Source organism: Lasioglossum baleicum, chromosome 4 (genome assembly GCF_051020765.1).
Source record: "Lasioglossum baleicum chromosome 4, iyLasBale1, whole genome shotgun sequence".
In the NCBI taxonomy this organism is placed as follows: Eukaryota; Metazoa; Arthropoda; class Insecta; order Hymenoptera; family Halictidae; genus Lasioglossum; species Lasioglossum baleicum.
In genome coordinates, this window is record NC_134932.1 from 853,731 (window position 1) to 875,321 (window position 21,591).

A 21,591-nucleotide genomic window follows, 5' to 3' on the forward strand; every position below is an offset into this window, starting at 1 on the left:
TTCTGGCTCCATCCAGAGAAACAGAAGGCCAACGACGGCATTTTGTCGGTGAAGAAGACCACTGAGGAGATTCTCGTCGCGATGCATCGGCGAGAATGCGAATTATCACGAAACTATACCGATTATTATTAAATGTTACATTCTCCGCCATATTTCAGACGATGTTTTGGCATTATTGTGGCACTATTTCGAATTTTTAGCGACGTGGTATATCAGATCACTGTAACTTTCACGTTATCCCCGCGCCCGTTGCGCCCGGTTACCGGGCTCGCTGAATAGCACAGGGGCTGGCAGTCTTTAATAGTATCTCGTCGGTGCTGCCAGCCTTATGGGAGTTCGTGTCCCTCGAATATGTTGGTATTTTTTACGCCCTCTAGGATATATTTTGGCTCCATCCAGAGAAACAGGAGGCCATCGACGGCATTTTGTCGGTAAAGAAGACCACTGAGGAGATTCTCGTCGCGATGTATCGGTGAGAATACGAATTATCACGAAACTATATCGATTATTATTAAATGTTACATTCTCCGCCATATTTCAGACGATGTTTTGGCATTATTGTGGCTCTATTTCGAATTTTTAGCGATGTGGTATATCAGATCACTGTAACTTTCACGTTATCCCCGCGCCCGTTGCGCCCGGTTACCCGTCCCGCTGAATAACACAGGTGCTGGCAGTCTTTAATAGTATCTCGTCGGTGCTGCCACCACCAAAATCTTAGCCTGGATCAGCTCCTAGACCGACGGTAGAGCGGATTTCCCCCTCTCACTTTTAGCCTGGATCAGCACCTAGACCGACGGTAGAGCGGACGCTTAGCCTGGATCAGATCCCATGCGCATGGTAGAGCGGATTTCCCCCTCCCGCGCCAGAGAAGATCAGATCACACATCACTTTTATGAAAGAGAAATTATTAAAAACATTCTCTCTCTCTCTCTCTGTTTCTAGATTTAATATACAACTTGGAGAAAAGTTCCCGAGAGTTAGACTTATATTTTGCGTAGTTTTCTGCAAAACTGGACATGAAAATATAAATTAATTTAATATTCAGCATAGGATAGATTATATATTATACTCATCTAGCCATATGACATAATTCAAAACGTTTAATCAATTTGATTGCTAGTAATTACGCTAATCGTAAATGTATCCAGATAGCACACGACGTTTTTTAGACGCCGTTTTTGCGTCTGTTTCAGGTCTGAACGTCATACGTCCCAAAAGGACGTCTTTTGGAGCAGAGTTGGACAAAATATGTAATTAAATATAAATTTCAGATCACGAATAATAGATACGAAAATTGTAATTAGTTACTGGAGGATTTAGATACAAAAGTATTTTGATTTCAAAATTTAATTAGATACTTTTCTATCTGCAGCAGAAGGATTCGAAGCGATGGATACATTTGTAAATAGTATCTGTATCTTATTCAAAGATCCTTTCGGATCCTTCAAGATCCTTTTGGCCAGCTCGAGGCTTGAATGAACACGTTCCGAGGCTTCAGCCCAGAACACAATAGTAATGCAATAAACACGGGTAACCCGACGTCCAGCCAGGTAAATCGGCATGAAACCGCTGACAAGTGAATGCTGAACTTATTGTTTATTTTTCCGTGATGCCCTCACGAAAGTGCCACGAGCCAGTTCGTGGCGTTCTTCCGATTAAGAAAAGTCTAAACTTGATAGAATTCGGGCAGTGCTTACTGCTTTTACTCGTGAAGATATCTTGGAAAAAGTATCTAATTCAATATTTTTACCCATCATCGGTGCCTCGGTCGCCTAGGTGCAATAAAAACGGCCGGGCAATCCCCCGGCCAGCCAGGTAGCTCGGCATGAAACCCCGCTAAGGAGTGAATGCTGAAATTATTTATTTTCCGTTGTAACATTCCGATTTCGTAGATGCCTTGTAGCGTAGGAGTTGACCAGGGTTCGCAGGTGAATGAATGAGATGGAGACGAAATCGGATAAACAAAATAAGCTTTATTCCGCTAGGTGCGGTGTAGGAAGTATATATAATGAACAGAAGAACGTTTCTTGCAGGCCAGCAAGTCCTACCGCGTAACAAAGGTTATTACCTATGTCTAGTGTCCGGTTAATTAGACGGCGGCTGCGACGATCCTTCAGTCGCGTCAGCGGAGGTTGGAGTTTCGGTCTAAATTATAACAGAAAAGAGTATGACGTAATCGCGGAGTGACTAATGAAAGCGATCAGGCGGACGGTGGCGCGCAGGTGTTCGATGTCAGGTGACGCGGAGGTTCGGCGGACGGTATCGGATGGCCTGTATTTCGACGGCGACGCGCGGCGCGATGTTCCGCGGATTCACGCTGGAGGGTAGGATGGTGACAGGAAGCGGTCGGAGGTCACTGACTGATGTAGCGTGGGCGCCGCGGTGTTCCTCCAGAGGGACCTGAAGGACAGACCACGGAACGTACGTACCTCAGACGCACCTGAGGGGTTCGTACTCGCCGTTACCACTCCAGATCGTGAGGTCATACCGCGAAGGCTCGACCCGCGGAGAAGGCCGGAGGCCAATCGTCTCATGCTGGTCGGTCGGAGGGCCGAGTGGTGCAGCAACTCTCACACAGAAGCACCTGAGTGACGAGTTACCGTCGCACGCGCCTTAGAAGCACCTAAGGGTATTCGTGCCCACCACGTCGACGTCCAATCCAGCCCAAGGCGGTGGCACGGCAATTTCCGGGCGCCGGGAACGTGGAGGGGAGTCGCCTATTGGAGCTCGTGATTCCAGCCTGCGTTCTGGACGGATGGTTCCTCAGCTCTGAAAAGTGCTGGACGATCCGATGTTCACGAGAGTAGCTCCGGGCGGACTCCGCTCGTTCGGTCGAGCGGCCGCGGCGCTCTCCGATTGGCACGCGCCTGGTCGCGACGGTGATTGGCGCGTGCCCGTACCGTTGACGCTTATAAATATAAGTCGGGGCCGGTCGCTCTCACTTATGCGACGTTCGCGACGAGGTACGGCCTCGTTGCACCGTGCTGCCATCACGAAATAAGTGACACGAGCCAATTCGTGGAGTTCTGCCGATTAAGAAAATCCTAAACTCGATAGAATTAGGATTGTTTCTAGTGGTTTTATCCGTGAAAGTATCCTCGAAATTTTTATTCAAATACAATTTTTGCCCATCTCTGCTGGCTAGGGCGATGATGTGACGAGGGCCTCGGGAGCCTTGGCCAAGTGGTGCAATAAACACGGCTGTGCAACGGGCAACCCGACGGCCGACGACCAGCCAGGTATATCGGCATGAAACCACTAACAAGTGAATTGCAGACCTTATTTATTTTTCATATTTCTTTCATCTAAGTGACGCGGTTGCTTCGTCGCGTTATTCCGATTTAAAAAAGGCATGTGCATAGTGGTTTTATTCGTAAAATTATTCGTGGATTTATTCGAAGTCGTAGAATAAAAATTGCAATTTTCCATGACATTCGTCTTTTTACCACTTTTAATCGTTTATAACTCAAATCAACGAGATAATAATACGAGCTTACCAAACACATCTCTTAAACTTTCGTTATAGGCCGAGCTAAAGAAATTGTAAAATCAATTTTCACTATTTTTTTCGTAATTCCAATTTCCAACATATTTTTTAGACATCATTTACTAAACCATTTCTTATTCTAGCCTTACAGAGAAATTGAAGTCGTTTGCTCCATTCATAAAAAAGTTATTCTGATTTAAAATGTGTGTGATAAGTACAGACTGCGGATCTTTATGCAAAATAAATTCTATAAATAATTTAGAAGCCACAATAAGTAACAATTTATATTCCTCATTAATACTTTTTATATGTTAAAAATAGTGTATCGGCACTTAAACTCATTTAATCTTTTTTTATTGTGATTTTAATTGTAATTGCAATTTTAATTTTTATTATGTTTATTGTGATTTTAATTGCAATTGTTATTTTTATTAACTTCCCGATTTTATAGGGAAGTTATTGTAATGACCCCGAAAATCGATTTTTTAGCAGATCTTCACGTTTCATGGTCATTGCAGTCATTTTAGACTATTTTCAGCAAAATGTTCGTATGTGTGTGTGTGTGTGTGCGTATGTCTGTTTCTATGTTATCAAATTTTTCGTTAACGTTTTCTAAAAAAGTAACAACGCGATCAGAATGATGAATGATGCAATCGATGTGCCCCGTCGTAACTTAGAGCCTGATTAGATTTTGGTCCATATTGGTCAAGTAGTTTTTTAGATTTTTAGTTTTTTTCGAAAGGAGTTGATTCTACAATGCAATTTATACGAGAGAACGGAAAGTTTCCATCGAAGAAACAAACGTAATTACACAAAAAATTTTTTTTTCATTTTTTTTAAATTTAAAAAAATTTTTTTAATTTAAAAAAAAATTTTTTTTTGTACCTTACGCTAATGTTTCCGCTTACAATAATCGAAAATTATACCAATGCAAGAGTGAGTTAATCATCTCTACTCCCGAGAATACAGTTTCAAAGAATATCGATGAAAGTACCAAAAAAAATTTATATTACAATCTGTAAAAAAACAATCAGTACAAAACGAATTATTAACTGAGATTAAATTGAAAATTAATATAAACTATATGATAATTATTAATAACATTGATGTTGAAAACGGATTGGTTAATGGAGCACACATGCGGAATATTAAAATTTATTACTTTTCAAGAAAATACTAAAATTCCGTCTATATTGTGGTTAGATTTTCAATTGGCCAGAGTAGGAGTGAAAGTAAGAACTCGTTATCGTGATTATATGAAAAATGCAAATATACATCAAAATTTAACACCAATAATAAAAATATCGAATCAAGTTCATATGTCGAGTGAGGAAAAATATCAAATCACACGTAGTCAATTTCCAGTGGTCCCTGCTGAAGCGATTACGATTCATAAAAGTTGTATGTAGCACTGAGCAGAGTTTCAAAATTGAGCGCGGTTTATATATTTTGGGACAATTTAAATTAACAGTATCGAAGAAAACCAAGACCAATACTGCAAACCCGCATAATGAGGAGTTGTATCGTTTTCGAAAAACTAATTAAGACAATTTATTTTGCAACATTAGTATGCTATAACAAGGAATCAAGCGAGCAATGAGACTGCGATGTTCGTTTAATGCGACGCCATTTAGCAAACATTTTGATAAGTAGAAAACTATTGAATTTCCCTGAAAACGTATAATCTTTTTAAAACGTACACTTAATAATGATAATGATATACTGCAACTAACGAATCGGGAAGTTCTTTGTGTGGCTAGTGGAGAGTCACACACCAAATCAAAAAAATCCTACCCGCGATCTCGCGAAGCGAGCGAGCAAAAACAACCCTACTCGCGAGCGAGCGAAGCGAGCGAGCAACAATAACCCTCTAGTTTTCATTATTAAGTGTACGTTTTAAAAAGATTATACGTTTTCAGGGAAATTCAATAGTTTTCTACTTATCAAAATGTTTGCTATATGGCGTCGCATTAAACGAACATCGCAGTCTCATTGCTCGCTTGGTTCCTTGTTATAGCATACTAATGTTGCAAAATAAATTGTCTGAATTAGTTTTTCGAAAACGATACAACTCCTCATTATCCGGGTTTGCAGTATTGGTCTTGGTTTTCTTCGATACTGTTAATTTAAATTGTCCCAAAATATATAAACCGCGTTCAATTTTGAAACTCTGCTCAGTGCTACATACAACTTTTATGAATCGTAATCGCTTCAGCAGGAACCACTGGAAATTGACTACGTGTGATTTGATATTTTTCCTCACTCGACATATGAACTTGATTCGATATTTTTATTATAGGTGTTAAATTTTGATGAATATTTGCATTTTTCATATAATCACGATAACGAGTTCTTACTTTCACTCCTACTCTGGCCAATTGAAAATCTAACCACAATATAGACGGAATTTTAGTATTTTCTTGAAAAGTAATAAATTTTAATATTCCGCATGTGTGCTCCATTAACCAATCCGTTTTCAACATCAATGTTATTAATAATTATCATATAGTTTATATTAATTTTCAATTTAGTCTCAGTTAATAATTCGTTTTGAACTGATTGTTTTTTTACAGATTGTAATATAAATTTTTTTTGGTACTTTCATCGATATTCTTTGAAACTGTATTCTCGGGAGTAGAGATGATTAACTCACTCTTGCATTGGGATAATTTTCGATTATTGTAAGCGGAAACATTAGCGTAAGGTACAAAAAAAAATTTTTTTTTTAGTTAAAAAAAATTTTTTTAATTTAAAAAAAATGAAAAAAAAAAATTTTTGTGTAATTACGTTTGTTTCTTCGATGGAAACTTTACGTTCTCTCGTATAAATTGCATTGTAGAATCAACTCCTTTCGAAAAAAACTAAAAATCTAAAAAACTACTTGACCAATATGGACCAAAATCTAATCAGCTCTAAGTTACGACGGGGCACATCGATTGCATCATTCATCATTCTGATCGCGTTGTTACTTTTTTAGAAAACGTTAACGAAAAATTTGATCACATAGAAACAGACATACGCACACACACACACACACACACACACACATACGAACATTTTACTGAAAATAGTCTAAAATGACTGCAATGACCATGAAACGTGAAGATCTGCTAAAAAATCGATTTTCGATTTTCGGGGTCATTACAATAACTTCCCTATAAAATAGGGAAGTTAATAATATACTGCAACTAACGAATCGGGAAGTTCTTTGTGTGGCTCGTGGAGAGTCACACACCAAATAAAAAAAAACATTAATAGCTATAGGTACTACTAGCCATGCGTACCACTAACCCTTTCGCAAGTGCAGTCCTATCCGCGAGCGAGCAAAAACAACCCTACTCGCGAGCAAAAACAACCCTACTCGCGAGCGAGCGAAGCGAGCGAGCAACAATAACCCTCTAGTTACTCTTTATGTCAATTCTATACACTTTTTATGTCAAGTCCACAGGCGTTCCTCTAATAAAAAGCTACTTATTAATATTAAATTTAGTAGAATTATGTATTACCGCATCGAATTTTAGCAATTTCTAATACATACATGGTTATATCGCACGAAGCATCGGTTGAAGCTAGTTCTGATTTATGCCACAGGCTAGTAAAGGTTCTGTTTCATGCTAAAACATGCTGCTGCATGGTATGGTCACCGACGAGATACTATTAAAGACTGCCAGCCCCTGTGCTATTCAGCGAGCCCGGTAACCGGGCGCAACGGGCGCGGGGATAACGTGAAAGTTACAGTGATCTGATATACCACATCGCTAAAAATTCGAAATAGTGCCACAATAATGCCAAAACATCGTCTAAAATATGGCGGAGAATGTAACATTTAATAATAATCGATATGGTTTCGTGATAATTCGCATTCTCACCGATGCATCGCGACGAGAATCTCCTCAGTGGTCTTCTTCACCGACAAAATGCCGTCGTTGGCCTTCTGTTTCTCAGGATGGAGCCAAAATATATCCTAGAGGGCGTAAAAAATACCGACATATTCGAGGGACACGAACTCCCATAAGGCTGGCAGCACCGACGAGATACTATTAAAGACTGCCAGCCCCTGTGCTATTCAGCGAGCCCGGTAACCGGGCGCAACGGGCGCGGGGATAACGTGAAAGTTACAGTGATCTGATATACCACATCGCTAAAAATTCGAAATAGTGCCAAAATAATGCCAAAACATCGTCTGAAATATGGCGGAGAATGTAACATTTAATAATAATCGATATGGTTTCGTGATAATTCGCATTCTCACCGATACATCGTGACGAGAATCTCCTCAGTGGTCTTCTTTACCGACAAAATGCCGTCGATGGCCTCCTGTTTCTCTGGATGGAGCCAAAATATATCCTAGAGGTCGTAAAAATACCGACATATTCGAGGGACACGAACTCCCATAAGGCTGGCAGTCTTTAATAGTATCTCGTCGGTGGTTCTAGTTTTCGAATTCACCGTTCTTAAGGGGGTAGTATACCCTCGATTTGTAACTAGAAAGGAACTAGAATCTTACTAGATTTTGGGTCGAAAATATGGGTTTGCCTCCAGACGTTGATTGACCTTATTAGAACAAATTGTGGGCTGTGTGAGGGCTCATTCGAAAGAGGAAGGTTAGACGCAGCGCGCTTTTCTCACGAGGTTAACGAGATTATGTTTATATCTAATAATATGAGGGTCCAAAGTAGAGAAAAAATCTAGGAAAAAAACCCGCAGATTTCAATGCATTTTCTGTCTCTAATAGACTTTTTTGACTTATGAGATGAGAAAAGCGCGCTGCGTTGAACCTTCCTCTTTTGAATGAGCCCTCACACAGCCCACAATTTGTTCTAATAGGGTCAATCAACGTCTGGGCGCAGATCCATGTTTCGACCCATTTTTCTAGTAGGATTCTAGTAAATAACAAATATCTAGCAAATAACTAGAATCTTACTAGAAAAATGGGTCGAAACATGGATCTGCGCCCAGACGTTGATTAACCCTATTAGAACAAATTGTGGGCTGTGTGAGGGCTCATTCGAAAGAGGAAGGTTCAACGCAGCGCGCCTTTCTCATCTCATAAGCCAAAAGAGTCTATTAGAGACAGAAAATGCATTGAAATCTGCGGGATTTTTTCCTAGATTTTTTCTCTACTTTGGGCCATCATATTATTAGATATAAACATTATCTCGTTAACCTCGTGAGAAAAGCGCGCTGCTTTTAACCTTCCTCTTTCGAATGAGCCCTCACACAGCCCACAATTTGTTCTAATAAGGTCAATCAACGTCTGGAGGCAAACCCATATTTTCGACCCAAAATCTAGTAAGATTCTAGTTCCTTTCTAGTTACAAATCGAGGGTATACTACCGCCTTAAGGGGGTAGTCTACCCTCGATTTGTAACTAGAAAATACCTAGAATATTACTAGAAAAATGGCTCGAAACATGGGTTTGCGCGCTGTCGGTTTTCGTCCTTATTTCAGAAAATTTTGGGCTGAGTGAGGGCTTATTCTAAAGAGGAAGGTTAAACACACTGCGCTCTGGTTACGAGGTTAACGAGATTATGTTTATAACTAATAATATGAGGGCCCAAAGTAGAGAAAAAATCTAGGAAAAAAAACCAGCACATTTCAATGCATTTTTCTGTCTCCAAAAGACTTTATGACTTATGAGATGACCAGGGCGCAGCGCGTTGAACCTTCCTCTTTAGAATGAGCCCTCACACAGCCCAAACTTTGCTCAAATAAGAACAAAAACCGACAGCGCGCAGACCCACTTTTTCGGACCCAAAATCTAGTAAGATCCTAGTAAATAGCAAATATCTAGCAAATAACTAGAATCTTACCAGATTTTCGATCGAAAAAGTGGGTCTGCGCGCTGTCGGTTTTTGTCCTTATTTGAGCAAAGTTTGGGCTGTGTGAGGGCTCATTCTAAAGAGGAAGGTTCAACGCGCTGCGCCCTGGTCATCTCATAAGTCATAAAGTCTTTTGGAGACAGAAAAATGCATTGAAATGTGCTGGTTTTTTTTCCTAGATTTTTTCTCTACTTTGGGCCCTCATATTATTAGTTATAAACATAATCTCGTTAACCTCGTAACCAGGGCGCAGTGTGTTTAACCTTCCTCTTTAGAATAAGCCCTCACTCAGCCCAAAATTTTCTGAAATAAGGACGAAAACCGACAGCGCGCAAACCCATGTTTCGAGCCATTTTTCTAGTGAGATTCTAGTTCCTTTCTAGTTACAAATCGAGGGTAGACTACCCCCTTAAAGCGTAGAGGACGCTAAAATCACTGGCATGTAGCGGGACCCGTTGATCACGCGAACATAGTTACGATAGCGTTACCGTAATATAGGTTCGATTAATGGCGCTGAGAGGGAAATTTGAATATAAAGCATAACGTTTAGGTCAAAGCCGCGTATTTCATATACATATTGTAACGAAGTCTCTATTTCGCTAAATAAATGGACACACTTTCAATAACCGTAATACGCTACTTTTCGGAGGAAGGCAACTTATCTCTGGCTAAATCGCTTTTATCGCCTTTGACGTCTTCAACGTCCGCTCTCTCTCGTGTTTGTCTTTCGACTCTCAATCGTTCCAGCGTCGTTTTCCTAACGACGCTGTAACCAACCTGAATCTTCCAACAATTCTATACAACGGGTATACCGACAGACGCGTAACATTAGTATGCCGGTAGACCCGTAACAATATATTCTTTATTCGGGCACGATAGCTTAGGCTTAGAATAAGTAGGGAAACAAGAGGTTTCCACAGAGATCCTTGACGAAACCAGATGGGCGTGACTAATCGAGGAATTTGGGTAAAGAGAGCGAATACGTTAATAAGAACGACAGGCATTGAAAGATGTAAGAATCCTTAGATTTATTGCAGTTAGAGGCCGAAAATCGTGAAAATCTGCAATTTTTACCACCCTTAAACGTTTGTAGCTCATTGCAACGTCGACCGATCTTGACGAAATTTTCAAAATATGTTTGAGTCACGCAGATCTACAGAACGTGTTTTTTAAATTTTCAATATAGGCCCACATAAAAAAGTTGAAAATGCAACATTTTAAAAAATTTCTTTTCACAACCTATAGTAAACCAATTGCTCTAGCTTTCACAAAATATTTCAAATCGTATAGTACAATATTGAAACAGTTATCGTCTTTTTTAGAGTGTCTTTAAATTTTTGTTCACTACTGTATATCGAAATGTAATAAGAAAACTATAAAAACGAACACATTAGGAAGGCGTAAAAAATAAAATTTTTCAATTTAAGAATCATATTAAATACACGTAATGCGAATGGAGTAAACAATTTTTTGTTCGTGCTAATAAATGCTCCAAAATTGTGTTTTATCGGTAACATTGGGTGTTGACGCTGAATGGTAACGGGGCGTTAGCACACCGATACCGACGGAAATGGGGCGTTAGCGCACCGATACCGACGGACACCAAAATGCATTGAGTATCAGGTCACCGACGAGATACCACCGACGAGATACTATTAAAGACTGCCAGCCCCTGTGTTATTCCGCGGGACCAGTAAGTGAGCGCGAGTGGGCGCGGGGATAACGTGAAAGTTACAGTGATCTGATATACCACATCGCTAAAAGTTCTAAATAGTGCTAAAATAGTGCCAAAACATCGTCTGAAATATGGCGGAGAATGTAACATTTAATAATAATCGATATGGTTTCGTAATAATTCGCATTCACACCGATGCATCGCGACGAGAATCTCCTCAGTGGTTTTCTTTACCGACAAAATGCTGTCGTTGGCCTTCTGTTTCTCTGGATGGAGCCAGAATATATCCTAGAGGGCGTAAGAAATACCGAAAAATTCGAGTCCCGCCAACTCCCATAAGGCTGGCAGTCTTTAACAGTATCTCGTCGGTGGTCAGGTCTATTCCTATATCTCGTCCGTGGTATGGTCGCTGTTTCGTGGTAAAAACGGGCTCTACCGTCGGTCTAGGAGCTGTTCCGTACTAAGCGTGAACGTGCCAGAAAGTGGTGGCAACTCAGACCCGGGCGTGAGCACTCTCTTATCCTCTCTGCCTATACTACCCTCTTAACACGGTAGCTTACCCCCCCCCCTGGTACAATCCAGGGGGTGCAAGCTGTAATGGGAATATTTAGTTTGACCAGTAAGTTGCGTGTCCCGAATGTCAGGCGGCGTTGGTGTCGCTGCAGTTTTTGCGTGCGTGTGCCTAGCGCGCCAGAAGCTACGAGAGTCATTCTTTGCGATACCAGAGTATCCTCTCTGGCTCTCAAACGCAGCTTCTTATTGCAACTTGTATGGAGTCGTTGTAACCGGGAGACTTCAATCTTTAAATTTATGGTAATTTGGACCACAAACAAATTTTTTAAACTTTTTATAGTCATTTACATTAATTTAATTTTAGAGAGAAGGAGCATTTCTGCGGAAATTAAAGTTACTAGCGTTTTTAGTCACAAAATGAACTGAAACGGACACTAAAATAAAAACCTCATATATATGTACAAACATACACACTTGATTAGTTTTGTACACACATCCATCCACTGAATACACACCTACACTATAGGAGAGATACTGACGATCTCTGGACAGGGAAATATAGCCATTTTTTCCAAAAATGCGTGTTTGTTACGGGAAAAACCTTACGACCGAGGACTATTCCTCCCAACCATGATTGAGACTTCCCGGCCGCAGCCGAGGCCCCGCGGTCGCGCCCGGTCGCGGTCCTTATTTTATGATAGACAGGTAATTACCAGTTACTTGACTTACACAGAAAACCGAAAGTCTTGGATTCTAAAAACATTTATAATAACCAGAATCCTGTTCAGAGTTTTCATCGATTACTGAGTGTTCATCTATCGCCGCGTGGACACACAGTTATCAATGCTTGTCATATTTACTCGTGCAATTTTTACTCTAATCCTGTCAATTTTCAGAATATTAAAAAAAATCTTTCACAAAACATTCTTTATATCAAATACAATTAAGTAAGTACTATAAGGTATCAGTCTTTTAAATCTTATACAGCCATCCTATTCGTTTATGTGCTGTCACAAGAAAACATAAAATTCCGTTTTACACTAGAAGTATTAATTTTATGACCTACATTGATTAAACATGTTTTACTCCTCTCAGTCAGTACTATGAACCACAAAAATCTTAAACCCTCTTTATGAGTGATCGCAAACTGTTCCAAATTTTAAAGTTACATTAAACAATTTCTGGCAAATTCTGGCAGCTGATTTTTACAAGAATTAAAAAACAGAGTCTACAATACGAAATCAAACAGGAAATTCGACGAATACGCGTAAATTTGGTTACTTACATTCGAAAAACTGAAATGAATGAAGTAAAAAATTGTCTACATTTGAACACGGGTATTTGGAAAATTCATTAACTTTTGCAAATTCTGTAATTACAGAATGAAAGTACGTACTTTCTTCTACAAAACCCATGAAAGGCAAAATATTCGCATTTAATATTAACGTTTACCAGTAGCAAAAGCACTGACCGTTCTGGGGGACTCTTAAAGGCCGCAGCGATTATAGACTTTTGCGTAAATATTACCCTATATAAAAAGTCTTCAGAGCAACACAGAATATAATTTAAACATCTACAGGGATTTAAGAATGGAAACAAATAAAAAAGTAAGTAATAGTATATGATTGAAAATACGACTTTATCAGCTAGATTGGCGTTTGGGCCCACTGTGCATCGGTTTGAATGGAATAAAGTCGTTCTTTACCAGCGCACTAGTGTCAAGAATGGTTCTTTATTACTTTATTGTCGGTGCCACCAAGAATGACTCGGACATCTTTCTATGCCTCAATAGCAATGATGTGATATACATATACTTTGCAGTCATCCACACACGGTCAGTTGAGAGCTGCAGCAATTCATCTTGGAGTTTTCCCATCAACTCGCACACCGTGTGCAGTGACTCTTTGACCTTTCTTCTATTTCCATGGTGGACATATTGGAATGGATTTACGAAAAATTGATTTTTTTTAAGATGTTAGAAAAGTCACTTTAATAGATAATGTATAAGAAATTTTTTTTAAAATTACTATTGCTTGGAATTTTGAAGATAAATGTACAGGTTACGATTTTTAACTTTTTTATCTGTGCCTATAATGAAAATCTAAGATATGCCTTCTAAACAGAATTGGGCAAAATATGTAATTAGATACAAATTTCGGATCACGAATAATAGATACAAAATTTGTAATTAGTTACTCTCGAAGATATAGATACAAAAGTAACTTGTATCCGACGTTTAATTAGATACTCTTGTATCCGAAGCAGAAGGATCCGAAGCTACGGATACATTTGTAACTAGTTTCTGTATCTAATTCAAAGATCCTTTCGGATCCTTCAAAATCCTTTTGACCAGGTCGAGGCTTGAATGAACACGTTCCTAGGCCCGAGGGCCGGGGGATTGCTCGGCCGTGTTTATTGCACCACTTGGCCTAGGCGCCCAAGGCACCGATGATGGGCAAAAATATTGAATTAGATACTTTTTCCAAGATATCTTCACGAGTAAAAGCAGTAAGCAGTGACCGAATTCTATCGAGTTTAGACTTTTCTTAATCGGAAGAACGCCACGAACTGTCTCGTAGCACTTTCGTGAGGGCATCACGGAAAAATAAACAAGTTCAGGATTCACTTGTCAGGGGTTTCATGCCGAGCTACCTGGCTTCACGAGTCGTGAAGATATCTTGGAAAAAGTATCTAATTCAATATTTTAGCCCATCATCGGTGCCTCGGTCGCACAGTGGTCTAAACAGGCGATTTAGCTGGACAAAATTATTCTAGCATTATTTTTAGACTTAAAGCCGTAGTTAAGTAGGTCATTGGATTCGTCTTGACACCAGCTACAACAATATGTAATAAAAAATACTTAGTGGTGTTTAAAAAATTAACATAAACATATTTTTTTATTAAAAAAAAAATTTTTGTAAACTTTTTTTATTGGGATTTATAGATGACTGAGTATCGATTAACTTTTGTTGGAAACATTTTCTTGCCAGATTATCCGAAATGTTCAAAACATCGTGGTGACAATTGGGCATTTGCGTCGAAAAGCTGACAGAACTACTTTTGCATCATTCTATTATTATTCTACTATCGCCTGTTGTCTCTTAATTGGTCGGCGTCTTTAACCGAAAAAATTTTTTTTTCTAAAAAAAATCATTTTCAAAATTTAAAAAAAATTATAAATTTTCAAAATTGTTTGCATAAATTTAAGGGGCCCAAAAATACGATATCACTTTTACTCCAATCATGTTTTGATATCTTTTTGTCATTTGTGGCTTACGTAGAAGAGAATCATAGAGATGATTCGAAATATATCGACATTGAATTACTAAAAACTGTCTCAAATTCAAACGTGCAAGTTCGTGCAAATAAAATTGATTTTTTCGGACCATCTAGACTTCTATAAAGATGTTTTCCAACATGTTCCATCCTAAAGGTATTTAAAGGTTTTTTTTGCGAGACTGTCAAAGTTTGAATGCTATATACGTTTGAAGTATACTTTCATTTTTAAGCAAATAAACAATATATTTAAGTTTTATTTGAGTTTTGTCCTTTTGCTTCATGCTGGTATCCATCATAGAATGAAAAATTCCACAAATATTTCCACTACTAGATGTTCACAACGAGATATACTAATGAATAGTGAGGTGTCGAACGACGATGAAGAAATACGAAGTTGAAAAATGAGTTGTTCGTGGGGGTATATTTTATTATGGAGTGATAAAAAGGGAAAAACCAGCAGTGGTTCATCTTACCTGGTACCTTACCTCTTATTTACCGAAGCGGGAAATTTTCCTGCTGGATTTCCATTTTTTGGGTTTTGTCCAGCTAAATCGCCCGTTTAGACCACTGTGGGTCGCCTAGGCCGAGTGGTGCAATAAACACGGCCGGGCGATCCCCCGGCCAGCCAGGTAGCTCGGCATGAAACCCCTGACAAGTGAATCCTGAACTTGTTGATCTTTCCGTGATGCCCTCACGAAAGTGCCACGAGCCAGTTCGTGACGTTCTTCCGATTAAGAAAAGTCTAAACTCGATAGAATTCGGTCACTGCTTACTGCTTTTACTCGTGAAGATATCTTGGAAAAAGTATCTAATTCAATATTTTTGCCCATCATCGGTGCCTCGGGCGCCTTGGCTGAATGGTGCAATAAACACGGCCGGGCAATCCTCCGGCCGTGTTTATTGTACTGCTATTGTGTTCTGGGCTCAGGTCTAGGGGGCCCAACCCTCGGGCCTCGGAACGTGTTCATTCAAGCCTCGAGCTGGTCAAAAGGATCTTGAAGGATCCGAAAGGATCTTTGAATTAGATACAGACCATCGTCGCCAATTTTTCCACGCTTCTCCGAGCTCGCGTTTTGGTGGACCGAGTAGCTGAAACGCGAGTCGGGAGAAGCTGAGTCAACGATGGAAATGATCAAGATCCGCTAATGTAAGTGTAATTAATCATTTACAATTCAATCAAATACGTTTTTTATTTAAATGTATTAGATAATCAAATATTTCATAAATTTAATTTTTCTAACTATACAATCTATTTAAGCAAGTACAGTTTTTAAATATGTTAAATTTTGCAACAATCGTTTTGAAACGAATCAAGAGTTTAAAACAAATATTTTTTTATTAGTTAACATCTTTTTTTAACAGAATCTTGCAAGAAAAATTGTCTAAACAAAGTATATTTTTGCTCAGATAAAAGTTTTCGTATCCTTTTATAAACAGAATTTTCTAGGTAAATTAAATTGTTTCAACAAATATAATTTTTTGAACATGTAAATAATCTGTATTATTTTTTAAATAGGTTTAAGTAGATTATAATACATATTTAAATAGAGTAAAAAAAACCTTCAGATTTGAATAATAAAATGCATTTTCCTATATGCAGAATCATCGCTGTCATCGCTGCCTGCCAAAAGGTCAATACTTCCTCCATCGGCTTTCACGTAGTTAATTGTTACCCAAGTAGCCACGTACCTCCATAAAACGTACGATTCAGGGTCAGTTCACGTCCAAACGTCCTGCGTCCATTCAGTACTTCCCATGGACGTACCTAGGAATTAAATTTTGGACCCTTTATGAATGGCAGTTTCTTAGGTCTTACCAACGGTTCCTAGGCCGAACCCAGCGGGACCAAAACTAGTAACTTCAACAGCGCCACTCGAGGTGAACTACGAAGACAGAGAGCAGATTTGTTTCTCGCAGGAAAGACACTGACAGAGAATATGAAACAGCTTGATTTTTTCGATCTCGAACACCCCGCAGCAGTGCTTCGATTGAGCCAACCTTTTTGATACGATGGATGGCCGCTAGAGGCGCTGCGCGGAAAAATAGTAACGTATCTACTATTGGGTAGATGAAATGGGGTTCCTTGAGCACCAAGCAGAATTTTAAAAAATTTATATGATTTGATTCTGAAAAATGAATGTATAACAAGTGTATTTGTGTATATTTTGTAACTCGTAGGACACGTCCTGGAGTCTTTTTGTCCCGTAAGATTATTTCGATACATTCCCGCCAATATAACTGCCTCAGGGCTCTGGCCGCTCTGCTACCCAATAGTAGATACGTTACTGTTTTTCCGCGCAGCGCCTCTAGCGGCCATCCATCGTATCAAAAAGGTTGGCTCAATCGAAGCACTGGTGCGGGGTGTTCGAGGTACCCCATCTGACGCCATCTCATCGACTACTGAAGCTGAAATCGCCGCCATTGCGCGATCAAAAAATGAAGGTACTGTTGGGTACTGTTCAGTACCATTTACACGGCGCGCAGAATATCGACAAAGTAGACGATGAATCCTGGAAATCCAAGATGAGGAGTGTTCTCGTCTGTAACGAGTTGTGACCATACGTAAGCGGCGAAGAAGTCAAAACGAAGGAAAACCGTATTGTGTGGGACAGAAAAGACCATTTTACCCACTCCCCTAAGATTGGAGAAGAAAACCAACATTGGTATGTAGATACAAAGAAGAATCGCTCTACATATTGAACATTAATTTATTACATTCATAGCTGTACATCTCATCCTATTACTGTAATTAGTATATCTTTTATCATAAAAACATATTTTATTTGCAGTCACTGCCAACAGCCAGGAATTGCCGCCCTCCCCGAAGAGATGCAGAGTATATGAAACACCGCAGCAGGAAGAGGAGCGACGAAGTTGCAGCAAGATTGGTACGTAGATACAAAAAAGAATCGCTCTACATATTGAACATTAATTTATTACATTCATAGCTGTACATCTCATCCTATTACTGTAATTAGTATATCTTTTATCATAAAAACATATTTCATTTCTAGTTACTGTCTCCAGCGGGGATTTGCTGACTCTAAACAGACCCAGAGAGTTTGAAAGAAGACAGCAGGAAGCGGAGCCAAGAAGTTGCAGCAGTCGGAAATAAGAAGCAAATGTACTTAAAATCTTGTTATGTTCGTAAATGTCCGTATAATCTTGTAAAATCTTGTTTGTTACATATACCAAATGCAAAAAAAATCATAAAATAAATGAAATTTTAAATAAATGTTGTTCCTTCTTTAAACGTTCACAAAATGCCCGAATGTCCGGAGAACGGTACTTTCGAACAGTCTAAAAACCGCTTCTAGGAATTTCCGGAGAACGGTACTTTCGAACAGTCTAAAAACCGTCTAGGTATGTCGCCACCGTACGTTCTTAGGGTAGACTACTTCGTAACATGACCATTCAGAGGCTGTTGACTAGGATGTTTCTAGCCCCTTACTAGGATATTCTGGACGTTTTCCGTACGTCCCGAACGTCCGAAGCAGACCTCCCATGGACGTACATAGGATAGTCCTGTGCTCATTGGGTACTGCATCCCTATCAATATATAGTTGTTATGTATTATAATAATTATTTATTTCCCAACCAGCACACATCGTCTCATAGATGTCTGTTTCATGTCGTCGTTCCGTCTGAACGTCTATGTCCCAAAGATACGTCTTTTAGTCGCCAAAAAGATATCTTTATGGAGACGTTGTTTTCACAGCAGAGGGTGAACGTCTTTCAGCTGTCTCATTTCAGTCGTAAAAGCAACGTCTCCATAAAGGATATCTTTTTGGCGACTGAGAGACATTTTCCGGAGACGTTGTTTTTCGTACGCCGCCGGTAAAGAGTGGGGTGGAGTAGAGGGATACAGCTTCTAAGGAAGAACTTTTTTCTGTACACTTTTTCGAAAAAAGAGCTCTGCATGCTAATCCGCAATAATACAGAGAGTATTTCAACGCAAAGAGCATTTGGAAAAAGTGTTCAGAAAAAAAGTTCTTCCATAAAAACGTACACTTTTGTTGTTTACAAAGTTCCAAGAGCCAAACCCAAAAAGGGCTCTGTACGGGACCCCGCAATAATGCAGAGAATATTTCAACACAAAGAGCATCAAAAAATATTGCTTCTTCGCGAAATGCGGCTTACCCGCGTGATCGAAAAAATCAAGCTGTTTCATATATTCTCTGTCAGTGTCTTTCCTGCGAGAAACATATCTGCTTCTCTGTCTTCGTAGTTCACCCCGAGTGGCGCTGTTGAAGTGAGAGGCCTTCAGTTGCGCACAATACGATTGCCCACATGCACATTGCGCACATACCCTGATAGCACAACGGACTCCAAGGGGAGTGACGAAAACGCGCATAGGTTGACTCCACCTGGAACAACCTGGAACCGTCTGGATGCAGCCCACGGGGAATGCAGCTTTTTGCAGTCCAGCTGGAACGCCACTCTATCCTGGATTCCGCTTCCCCGCAAGATGGCAGCACGGTCGCACTGATTAATGCGGTGAATGCCGTTATACAGGGCAGCGCCGTCGGTAAGGGCAGATCGCACTAATGTGGCAGATGTCGATAAAGTAGATTTCTATTGTACAAATATGTAGCAGTTTCCCTTTTTACCGACAATACTGATTTTTGAATGAATATTCAGTCACATGCAAGGAGAGAAAACGAAAAAAAAGTAATCTGTGCAAAATAAAAATTCTCTGCATCGATTGCAAGAGATGGAAGCTAAGATTAATATGTCCCCATGCAAAAAAAGACAAAGTGTCGTATAAGGGAAAAGAAAATTTACTTTTTCTTATTTTTTAACACGCCGCAGGGAGTTGGTAAAGACACATGGACAATGACACAAGGAATATATATATATATATAATAAATATTATAATTTTTTATTATTACTATGCTTTATTATTGGACGAACACCTAAATATCTCTTCAGGTTATTGTGATGCAAAAAATATTTGTTACGTAATGTGCACGGTGTGCCAGATATTTGGTCCATTGACACCATGTACATTACGTAACAAATATTTTTTGCATCACAATAACCTGAAGAGATATTTAGGTGTTCGTATTTAAACGGAACACCCTGTATATTGTGATTATTACACGTTGTTGCCTCTGCTTCCCGAAACTTGTGGCCCGTAGCACGTTCTGGCATAGGTGGGATACCTAAAAAATACGAAGAAAATCAGTGATGTACAATATATGCATGTGCGTTGAATGGCATAATTAGATATACGTACCACGTGAAAAATTAGAGGTCTTCCTCTTCCCCGGTTGCCGCAGCTTCCTTCTCCTCCTTCCCTGGATAGCACATTATATTTATCCTCCGTTCTGTAAATTAGATTTTCAATTACACAGTGAGTAAAGGTGAGTATTTAATCTTCTTCGCTTATTGCTCATCTCAACGAATTTTCTAATTTCTGGTGCTACAATTACAAAAGGTCTTCTGACGTTTTTCATCAACTAATATACCTAACTGATTCAAACATTGCAATGATATTTATAAAAAATCGATTAAAGTTGAACTACAAACAAAAGAATGTACTATCAGAAATAAAAAAATTCGATGATGAGAAGCAAGTGAAGAAGATTAAATACTTGCCTTACTGAATTGGTTTAAGCCATCATTTTGCCGATTTAGAATATTGCTAAGCTAATTCTAATCTGAATGGGCCAAAGCTGAATTGTGTTGGATTTGTTTAAAGTGATAAATGATAATAATGATAATGAAAAGAGAGTGATAAGGTGATAAAGAAACAAACAATTTACTATTTTGGACTCTACATTGAAGTGAACATACTCGCCCCGTAGCACCTCATACGTGATGGCAAATGGCAGTGTCGCGTGGTGTGCCGACAAGCGTTCTCACGCTTTTTCACGCGAAGATTCTGGGAGACATTTGAGCAAAATGAAACCGATCAACCAATATAAATATGTACAAATACCTTCCGTTCTTCCTTCCTTCCACGTAGTGCACGTAATCCAAGTAATCCACGTAATCACATAATCCAAGCAAGTCAATCTAATAAATAGTCAGATAGTCAAATGCCGCAACGCAGACCGCACCTGCGAGTGGAACGTGTAACCACAGAGCGAAGCTATGTAAATATATCTGTGATTGTGTCAAGAAAAACGCTGCATGTCACAATTTCAAAAAATTTCAGTTTATGCATTTATTGAACTTTATAGTGTAGGATTAGGTATTTACCAGAAAAAACGTCACGAAAATCAATTCAAAAGGCTCGAAAAAATAATACAATTTATAACCAATGTCCTTGTCAAAGCATTAGTGATCAAAACTTTAAACGACAATATCTTGAAAGTGAAAGTACAATGTGACATGCGGCGGCGTTCTCCTGACAACCACAGATATTACGACCGAGCTAAGCGAACGAGAACTTGAGAACTGTTGAGAGTTGAGAGAATAACTGAAAACTGCTGAAAACTGAACGGCAGTTTCCCCTTCCCTGACGTATCGTCGTATCCGTGAGCGGTGTCGACCGCGCTTGCCCGTGTTGGTGCATGTTCGATTGCACGCGCGCTACACAACAAGCGTACCTCTACTCTGTCCGTGTGAACTACCTGCTCGAGTGATCTACGCCGACGCGTTCCTCCGGTTTTCACGTTACCGAAATTTCGAAAGCATGAGGCGAAAAGTCGGAAACGGCAAGCATTTGAATCTCGGGCACAGCACGCGGCGCGACGCACATTTTGCTATAACTTTTGATCTAAAAGAGATATCGAAGAGAAATTAGGCCTAATTTTTTTTTGAAAAATCGGTTTTAACGATGTAAAAAGAAATATATTTTGTAT

At 39.4% G+C, this 21,591-nt stretch overlaps 2 long non-coding RNA genes across 2 annotated transcripts; one reads left to right on the plus strand and one right to left on the minus strand.

Annotated features, from left to right (window-relative positions):
- The first annotated feature begins 17,207 nt into the window (after positions 1–17,207).
- LOC143208311 (uncharacterized) lies at positions 17,208–17,976 on the plus strand. The gene is made up of 3 exons (XR_013008884.1): positions 17,208–17,442; positions 17,569–17,667; positions 17,794–17,976. It is a non-coding gene; the product is annotated as an uncharacterized LOC143208311 (long non-coding RNA).
- Positions 17,977–19,772: 1,796 nt separating this feature from the next.
- LOC143207978 (uncharacterized) lies at positions 19,773–21,291 on the minus strand. Its single transcript, XR_013008796.1, has 3 exons — positions 20,724–21,291; positions 20,019–20,109; positions 19,773–19,944 (listed from the first exon to the last, which is right to left on the minus strand). It is a non-coding gene; the product is annotated as an uncharacterized LOC143207978 (long non-coding RNA).
- Between the last annotated feature and the right edge of the window lie 300 nt (positions 21,292–21,591).